Consider the following 10271-nt stretch of genomic DNA (forward strand, 5'->3'; position numbering starts at 1 on the left):
CTTACTCTTCCCCTCCCTCCCCCTTCCCCCTCTCCTACCTCTTCCCTCCCCCGCCCCTGTAGAGGCCAGAGGTTACCAGCTGTTGCTCCTCAGGTACTGTCCACCTTAACATTTTTGAAACAGGGTCCCTCATTAGACTGGAGCCCACCATGTCAGCTTGGCTGGCTGGTTATCTAACCCCCAGGATCCACCCGTCTCTGCCTTCCCAGCACTGCCATTACAAATGTATACTGCCACAGTTGGCTTTTTCATATGGGTTCTGGGGGTTGAACTCACACTCCTGTGTTTGCAAGGCAAGCATTTTTCTAATTGGTGTATCTCTCCAGCTCCAGATTTTTCTTCTTTGATTGGCAAGGCAACAGAGCTAACCTACAAAGCCATCTTAAAAACTCATCCAGGGTTCGACTATTTGCTTAATATTAATGTTTTATGGCTATGTTGCTATAGCTAGTAGATATACACAGCTATAAGATGAAGTGTCAGCTGTTAAGGAATTCTTAGTTTATCAAGGAAGACAAAATACAAGTTAAACATATGTTAGTAGGTGGTGGGGATCCAAATGGTGGTGGGAGGGGATTGACAAGACCTTAAGTGGTCTCTGGAGTGATAACATACTACCAGGCTCCAAAAGAAAAATTCATCAGTTCATGGGTGGCAGTTTTGGCAGGAAGGGAGGTTCCCAGCAGAGGGAGAGGACATGATGAGCACAGTGCCTCTGGTGTCTCTAAATAAATCTGACTGGGACTCAGGGGACATAGGTAATGTGGACAGGTAGACTTCTGACCATGAAAAGGCCATTCCATCTCTTGCTCACAAGGGAATCTGTATGTGACAGCGTGGGTAAGAGGTATTAATTTATATCTAAACTGGAAAAACAACTCAAAGTACAAGGTTGGCTGCTGACAAATCAGTTGTCCAAGATATTGTGGCAGTTCCTATGGGGGTGGGGGGATGCAGAAGAATGGCCCGCCTGCTGACCAAACCAGCTTCTCAGACTGTGGGAAGGAAACTGCTGAGTGGAAGAAGCCTTTGGCATCCCACTGTGGGTGACCAGTTTTGCTTAGAGCTCTATCCTCTGTGCAAATAGCAAGATGTTTTTGAGACATGGGGAGGGCACGACTCACCATGGGGAGCTGGTGTTGGAAGAAGGAGCTGCCTGGGCTTGCTCAGGCTTCTGAGCTCACAAGTAGATCACAGGAAGCTAAGAAATCCCAAGAGGTGAGGGCATGGAGAAAAGAGTGGCCAAAGTCAAAGGGATGTTTAATCCTAAGCAGGTGAGGTGGGAGAAGGACACCCTGTGTTTCTATTACGTGACTACTGACTACGTGTGGTGTCCTGTCCTGTCTTGGGTGTTGGGTAAATTAGTTATGGTTGGGTAAATTTAAACTAGGATAAGAAAGGAGGGGGGAGGGGGGAAGAAAGAGATTGGAAATTGAGGAGATTTGGAATGTGTATTAGTATGGAAAAAGAGAAATGTCCCAGAGCACAAATGATGATACAAGCAAAATTATTTTCATGGGCTCACGTAATGCTCAGTAGGCCACATACATTAGACACCCACTCATCCACCCACCCAGGCACCTACCATCTACCTACCCACTCAACTGCAATAAGCTGGATCCTCCCTCCCTCCCTTTCTCCCTCCCTCCCTCCTTTTGTCTCTCCCTCCCTTTCTAATTAAGAAAATGCCCTACAGGTTTGTCTACTTAAAGCTGGACCTTCTGAAGACATTTTATAATCGAGGTTCCAGACTCTCAGATGACTATAGCTTGCATCAAGGTGACATAAAACTAGCCAGCACAATATAAGGAGATAAGCATAGCACTGTCCATATCACTTTCTGTCCTACTCGGCCATTAACTTGGCACATCCTCAGATCTTCGGTAAAAAGTTGTTGTTGAGTAATTGTCTTTATCTGGTTGGTTTGAAGGCATGTATGTGAGAAATTGTCTTAATTTTTAATTGATTCGGGAGAGCCCAGCCCACTATGGGTGGCACCATTCCCAGGCAGGGGGTCCTGAAATCTATGACGAATTTAATGAATGAATCAGCAAGCACATTTCTTCCATTATTTCCACTCCAAGATCTTGAAGTCCTGATCTGAGTTCTCTTCACTACAGACTGTAACCTGTAAGGTGACGTAAACCCAGTGCTCTACTACATGAATTTCGGTCAGTGTTTTAGCATAGTAACAGAAAATGAGTCTTGGAGACGTGTATAGGTTGATCTTGGTCTTGGATGATCTGAGAATGGGTACTTTAAAGCCTTCCTTTACATTACTCTCCATTTCTACTCCATTTCAGAAAGAACAAACTTAAATGATAGTCTTCAAGTTCCAATTGTCATCTTCAAATACCCCAAATGGACAGTTCATACACTTCTATGTTCATTTGCTTCACAATTTGTTGACAGAATGCCTCATTTATTGCAGGTTCCTGAGCCTAACTTCCTTGTCTCTAGTGACCTGCTGGCTCCCCAGAAGACAGCTGGTAGGAAGACATCTTAGAAATACAAAGACCTTTTACTGCAGCTGTAACAAAATGGTGTGAAAGTTTACTGGGCTGTCACAACTTTCAGAACAAAGGCTTCCAATAGAAGAGAATACAGAGAAAGTCCCACTTTTCATGATTTGTCCCTCTTCTCTGGTGATTCAATCACAGAAAATTGTCAACTTTTCTTGTAGAGACTGAAGTGGGAAGCTGGTAGCAGTATAGGCTGCCTTCAGGCTGCCTCCAGTGCCTCATGATGTGATTAAAATCCCAGGCTGGGCTCCCTAGATGCTCAGGGTCTGAGACACTTGGGTATCTTAGAGTTAGTGATCTTTGGCATCTTCAGAGAGAGACTCTTGCCTTTGCTATATTGTTTCAGAATAAGATAGAAGTGAGACTTTTAGTTCGTTTCCATCAAGTCCTTTCTTATCTCCAGCATGTCAAATATGAACATTGGAAACAGGCTGGGAGTTTCTGTCCTCACCTATGTGATGAGGGGAGTTGGTGAGAGGTAGCGAAGGCTTTAGAAGGACTTGCTTTATGCCATGCTTTCAGCCTATTTTGCCAACTGTAGCTCAACTCTCATAAAGGTTAAAAAAAAATACTGCATGATCTCACCCTTGGCTGCAGCTCTGAGCTGTCATGCTGGTAAATCCAGCAGTGCAGAGTCAGCACACACAAAATGTAGGCACCTTCATTCTCATCTCAAAATGACCAGAACTGAAAATAGGAGGGCGTTTTTCCATATAAACTTTACCGTGATGTTTCAAGCCTGTGGGTTTCTTCTGAGGAACCGCTTTGGTTGGATTAGGAAAGAGAGGAGAGGAAAGAGAGTGGAAGAGAGGAGACAAAGCCTTCACTAGCTGGGCTTTGTGGCAGACCCTGCACAGATGAAGGTGGACCTTCCCACCCAGTGTTTTAGACATTATAGCCACCAGGGAATACAGCAAATATTTGCTCTGCTTTTGAGCGAAACACAAACCAGGGCTCTTTTTGATACTGCTGTGTTTTGGAATTCTGCAAATCTCCAGCCTGATGTTCCTCTTGCTCCAGTTGGCAATTTGCCCTGCAACTCTCCCCGTGTTCCTCCAGTCAGCATGCCAGGCGGCATGTTTGCTTTGCCCACAGCCTCCTGAGGGGAATGGTAGCTCCAGCTCTTCGCTGGATTCGAGAATTTCAGATGAGACTGCATGCTCAGCAGAACCCTGAGGAGCTAGCTGCACTGGAAGAATCAGGATGAAGTTATGAACCTGGCTTCACCTTCATCTCTAACCTGTCCACAATTGCATAACGTGTCTGACGCCTGGGCCCAGCATCCAGGAGAATAAGGCTCTGGGGACTACGAATTCTCATCCCCAGCTCTGCTTTGGCATCAGAAAGAGATGTACTGCTAATACACACACAAGTCTCCTTTTCAGAAGGAAGCACATAGCACTGGGCTTCTGGGAAATACATTGCTACACACCCTTCCAAAAGACAGAGCCATAGGCTGTGAGTATGGTTCAGCTGATAAAAGTGCTTGCTATCGCAAGCATGCAGAGATCAGTTTGGAACTCTGGTACTCAAGGAAAAAATCAGCATGGTGGTACACATGTATTATTCCAGTTCTGGGAAGTGAAGACAAAAGGACCCTTGACATTTACCATCCAGCCAGGCTAGCTGGATCAGTGAACTTCAGGTTCAGTGAGAGACTTTGCCTCAAAATAAGGATGTGTAGATGAAGAGCTATGGGCAGTTAATGTTTCCCAAGAGAGGGAGAATCATTCCCCAGAGCGAAGCCCCTGGTTGTTTATCCAATACTAGCCATGCATGCCAGCAACACCAGATGAACTCAGCAGGTTGTATATTTCTACATGAATATGTATGCACGACATGTAGCAATAGTGATTAAAGAGAGAGAATATAGGTGAAGAGCAATAGAGGAAGACATTCAAAGTTGATCACTGACATCCACATAGGCCACATGTGCACGCTTATTTGTACATGTATGCATATATAAACATACACACACAGAAACACACACATATACACAGACACAGACAGATACATACACACAGAGACACACACACACACAGGACAGGGGACCAGAGAAGATGTCTTTGAAGTGAGGAGGAAGAAATGGAAAAGGACTTTAAAAGTGGAGGATGCTCAGCCCAGATGCTGGAGCAGAGCTCTGAGGGAACGAAGACTCCAGTAGGACTCGCCTTTCCTGGTACTACACAAGTCCAAGGCCCTCACAATAGAGCTCTTGCTGCTGTTCTTACCCTTGGGACCTACCTTCTCTTGTATCTTCTCTTGGTTGCTTTCTAGATGTTTGGACAATGGTATATCCTCCTCAGGGCCAGGGTCCGTTGAGGGAGTCAGCTCCTCACAGATGTACTGTGCATAGAAATTTGAGAAAACAAACACTTAAGAAACATTTGGTGGCCTCAACTCACCTGTCAAGAGATGAGCAGAACTCAGTAGGTGCAGGAGAGAATGAGAAGACCCAGGGGAGGCGAGAGGAAGCCAAGCGAGAGGAGAATTAGGGTACTGCGCTCCTGCCAGTCGTGTACCCTAAACCCTTCTGGCAAGTCAGTGAAAACTTCCAGCAACCCCAGTTCGGGCTTTGCTTCCCGGGTAGGAGGTAAGATGGGGGCTGTGACTGTCTTTCTTTGCTCCCGCCTCTTCCCTTTTGGCGCCGTGCAATGGAGGGCAGCAGATCTCTCTTTAGATACTCACCACCAAACTGATGGCCCTGCTTGTGTCCAGACACGCATATTTCTCCCACATTCCTGTTGGAGAGAAAACAGGAGCATGAACTGGTTCATCTCTTCTTTCCTTGACTCAGGAATTTGTTCCCATAGTCACCATTAAATTATCTCCCTCTCCTGCATTGACTGATTGTCCTCTGCAAAGTGATTCCCATTAGTGGAATTCACTCCAGTGTGGCATCTTTGGCTGCCAGTACATTTCTCTGCCGTTTTTAACTGAAGCTCCTCCATCCATAGTTACATATCTGTCTAGCTGTTAGCTTCCTACATTGGTTTAAGACATTCCACTCACATCTCTCTAACCTTCCTCAACTCCGGTCAGGGTCACTGACAATTTCCATCTCAATGAGTCAGGAGTCTGATCATACCTTTTAACTGTGCTCAAGCTACCCCAGGCCTGTCCGTTCTTGTCCTCAAAGCCCCGTGCTCTTCCCCAGCATGACTGTTCTCTGCCACGCACTCCTCCTGGAACAAGCTGTTTTCAGACCTTCGAGACCTTCTTTCTGCACCTTGTTTGAATCTCTGCTTAGGAAGGTTTCTCTTGCCATGCCCAGCTTCAGCCTCTTTCTCAGCCCACACTGCCTTCCTTCTTAGCACTGAGCATTGCTGAAATGATACATTATTTGTAGACTATGAGTGCCTTCTTCCTCTAGATCATAAGTCATCAACTCCAAGATCAGGGTGGCTTACTCCTTCCACATCCCTAGCACCCTCCCCTCAATAAGAACTACTGTGTATTAACTGAATGAAGGCATGGTCCTACCCCCAAGGAGCTAGTAGCCTCGTGGGCAATGATGCTGGTGGTATGGTGCACAAAGTGCTGAGTGTTTGCACTCGCTGATCAGAATCTTCCTGGTAACTGTATGGAGGCACTGTCTACAAAACATGCCTACGAGGCTTTGGAGAATCCTGTGACTCGCCTACCATTACACAGTGGTCAACAGAGAAAGCAGCAACCGAGAGAAAGTCCCTCTGATCCAGTGCTGGGTTCTTCAGCCATGAGGGCTTTGACCTTTCAGATTAACTGTGTATGAAGAGGTTATGATGGTCTGTCAGGTGGTATTCTGGAAGACACAGTGGAATGCCTACTTGCGGACAGGCAACACCCACCCGTTTATGCTTGCCTGGGAGAAAAGAATGCTGACCTCACTCATTTCTCTCTGAAAGCAGTCTTTATGCCAGAAGCCAAAACACACAGGACTGGTAAATATTTTGCACTTGGTTATAATAGCAAGGACCCAAATCCAATTAATGTCAGCTCAGTGTGATAGTGTTGTTTACCAGTTTTAGGAAATAAGTAGGTAGGTTCAGCTGTAGTTTGCAAATGCTCCTCAGTTGTGTTACAGATGAGTGTTTTAGCCAATTAAAATCTTTTGATGTCTTATGGCTTGGTCTCTGTCATGGTTTATAGTCAGAATTGGTGCAAGGTCCTGTCTGTGGGGTCCAGGATGTGGGGTCTCCCATCCTACAGTGAATGAATGAGGAGCTTGCTGTCTAGACTAGGAGAAAGGAGCATACGATCTAGCTGAGACTGGCAGACTCCTTTCTGACCAGCTGCAGATGTGATGCTAATATGTCTAGCAATCTCATTAAACAATAAAAGGAAACTGGGGAAATTAATTTTAACAGCAGATGTTAGGTAATACAATATTCTCAGACTATCATTGCAATAAGTTGCATCTATATCTGTGCAATTATTAATTCTGTCTGTAGTTTATATCTCCAGCATATGTCAAGTTAGCCAAGCTGTATTTCAAGTGCTGAGTGGCTGCATGTGGACGGTAACTGTAGTGCTAGAGAATGAACAGTGTTAGTGGGTTTGGGGTGTCCACAAAGCTGCTGTTGAGGCTGAAGTACTTGATACTGGGTTAAAGAGGCCTGGTTGAGTTTCTTTGTGGTTGGACAGAGAGCAAACCTGTGCCCTCCTGTTGGTACATTTGAAGCCACTTTCTTTCTGTGTCCATCTCTCGGGATCAACTGCTCTTTCACTTCTGCCACTATTCCTGATGGTGTTATCTTGTTCATGGAAACAGATTACAGATTTGCGATGTCCACAGGAAAGAAGCCACATGCAGTCCCAGCACTGTCAAATAGATTGAGTCCACGGACTAGGACCTGTACACGACTCCTTTAACCCACAAATACCTCACCCTGGTTTCCATGGCAACCCTTGCTGGTGTGTTCTATGTGTGCAAGTTGCTGTGGGCACATGGCCCGTGCTTCATCTATCTCTATAGAATGAAGAGAATGGTAGTTTAAAAAAATGCCACAGTTAAATGATGTGAGAAGATTCTGATGGCCATGACATGTTTTTCTGTTAGAACCAGAAACTGCAAGACAGTTTTTGTTACACGATTTAGTGTACTAATATAATAGGCCACCTCAACTATCCATTAATAACAGTTTCTAAAATGTTTTAAGTAAACTTATTTGTTTGTTTGTTTGAAGACAGGGTTTCTCTGTGTAGCCCTGGCTGTCCTGTAACTCACTCTGTAGACCAGGCTGGTCTCGAACTCAGAAATCTGCCTGCCTCTGTCTCTCAAGTGCTGGGATTAAAGGCATGTACCACCAGTGCCTGGCCTTAAGTAACCATTTTTAAAGTGTTTATGTCAGCAATTAAACTTTTAAAAGAATTTATTTTTATTTTGCATGTATGTATGTTTTGCCTGTATGTGCATCTCTGTACCAAATGTGGCCTTAGAGGCCAGAAGAGGTCGTTGGAGTTCTCTGGAATGGGAGTAACAGGCAGTTGTGAGCTGCATGTGGGTGCTGGGAACTGAGCTCCAGTCCTCTGGAAGAGCGGTTAGTTCTCTTAGGTACCTTCCCAGTGTGTGCCACTAAAATCCGAGTGTATTCTGCCTGCACACAAAGCCTTGCAACTTCAGAGCTACTGAGTCGTACATTCTGGGTGACTGTGCTCAGTGCCTTGTGACTGCGTTGCCCTGGGCTGCCTTCTCTCTGTCTTAGCTCAGGAACTACCTGCTCGTCCCTCTGTTTAACTTGTACAGCACCGCTTGTACCATATTCAGGGTGATTTTAAAAAGGCTTTCAGCATGTCTCGATCTCGTGTGTGCATATGCCACCCACAGTCAGAGAACAGCTTTAGGAGTCAGTTGTCCCCAACCATGCAGGGCTTTGGAATTGAACTTAGTTCATTAAACTTGGTGGCAGGCGCCCTTACCTACTGAGCAGGACTGTGATTTGAGATGGTTCCTGTTTGCACCTACACTGTTGCATTCTGTCCATATAGAAGCCATTCCTTTACAGAGAGAGAGAGAGAGAGAGAGAGAGAGAGAGAGCGCCCAGACTGCTGGATTTCACACTGTGTTAAAGACAGACTTGACTCTGGTAGACGGTGTCTATATGACAGTAGAAAATAAGTGCTCAGTAAACGTTTGTTGGTTGAATAACCGTTTACTCAGGTAATCTTCCTCAAATCATCCTTGCTCCTATGCTAAAGTTAAGCCAGTTGGAGCTTGTCAGCGGCTGACAAAGCTGTAGTTCCAGGTGGAGACTTCTAAGCGAATCTAAAGCTAGAAGCACATGCCTCGATGCCCTTCCTGCTGCCTGGAGCGCCTCAGACCACAGGCCTCTGTGATCTCACTGCAGAGAAGAGCTAAAGTGCAGACTCCAGAAAGAGAGAAAGACAGCACAGTTGAACAGTATCCAACAACACCAAGGCTTTGAACACTGGAGCCACACTGTCTCTGGGTGGCCCTCAGTGAGTGTGAGCTTGGCGGCACACTGTGCTAATCTCTCAGCTCCCCATCACATATGTTTGTTGCTTATAAGAGACATTTGGTTTACAAACTGCTTAAGAACAATCCCCCTTGCTATGCCCTTTTTCATGTAGTGCAGCATAATAAGAAATAGTAATAATAACAATAATTTAGTTTAAATGCTATTAATTTTGCCTATACAAAGTAGACGTGTTTATTGTTGAAAATTTAGGAAAATATATTTTTAATATCAAGTAGAAAAAATTATCCCTAATCAAATAATTTTTTTCTCTTACAAATGCTAACACATTTTTCTCATTTGACATCTATCATTACATACTTTATTTTAACATAATGTGTTGAACATTGTATTAAATATGTATATACATACATATGCATATATATATATATGCATATATATATATATATATATATATATATATATATATATATATATGGGGGAGAGATTCTTATTGTGTGTGTATGTTTAGGATTTCCCTACATTAAATCTTGTAAGTAATATCCTAATAATTATTCTTGGACATTAGTCTTGGCACTCAGGACTTTTTAAAGGGGACTTTTTCCTCTCATTTACCTGGTCATATGCTGTGCCAGGCTGTATGAACGTAAGTCTCTGCAACTGGGCCCACATGTCAAGGGGCTCACAGGACTCTATCCCTCAGAAGCAGGCAGATTAAATCACGGATTAGAATTCCTGGCTTCTAATTACCTAGAGTAGGTTTGACTACTTGAGGTTCTTTTTCTTGCTGTCTGGGAACTGAGCTCCAGGACAGGATGAGAGCTACTTTTCATTCGAGCTGGTTATCTTTGCCACAAAGGCATTGGTGACCAAGAGAAGGAAGGACAGAGACAGAGAGACAGGAGACAAATCACAGAGCCTCTAGCAGCCACCATCCTCACACCAATGGGCCATTGCCATAAAGTTTAGAGGACACACATCACACATCTCCAAGGAGAGAGCAGACCCTGCCCCTTGCCCTCTCAGCTGCAAGATAAAATTATGGTCCTGCCCAGAACCTGGCTCCATACCTGTCAGGAGTCGAATTGACTGGCCCAAACCAAATGGTGTGGAAAATTCCCTTAGTTGGGGAGATTTCTCTGAAGGCTTGCTCTCTGTCTCCCTTAGGTCTCTTTATCAAGTTGTACATGAAGGCTCTCTCCTCACTCTTTAACTTTAATCTGTCTTTTAATATTCTCATGAAGTTCAGAATGTTCACCCACCTCAATACCTCCACACTTTTGAAGGAAAATTCTCTCTCTCTCTCTCCCTCCCTCCCTCCCTCCCTCCC

The sequence above is a fragment of the Mus pahari genome, chromosome 10, assembly GCF_900095145.1.
Source record: "Mus pahari chromosome 10, PAHARI_EIJ_v1.1, whole genome shotgun sequence".
Classification (NCBI taxonomy): Eukaryota; Metazoa; Chordata; class Mammalia; order Rodentia; family Muridae; genus Mus; species Mus pahari.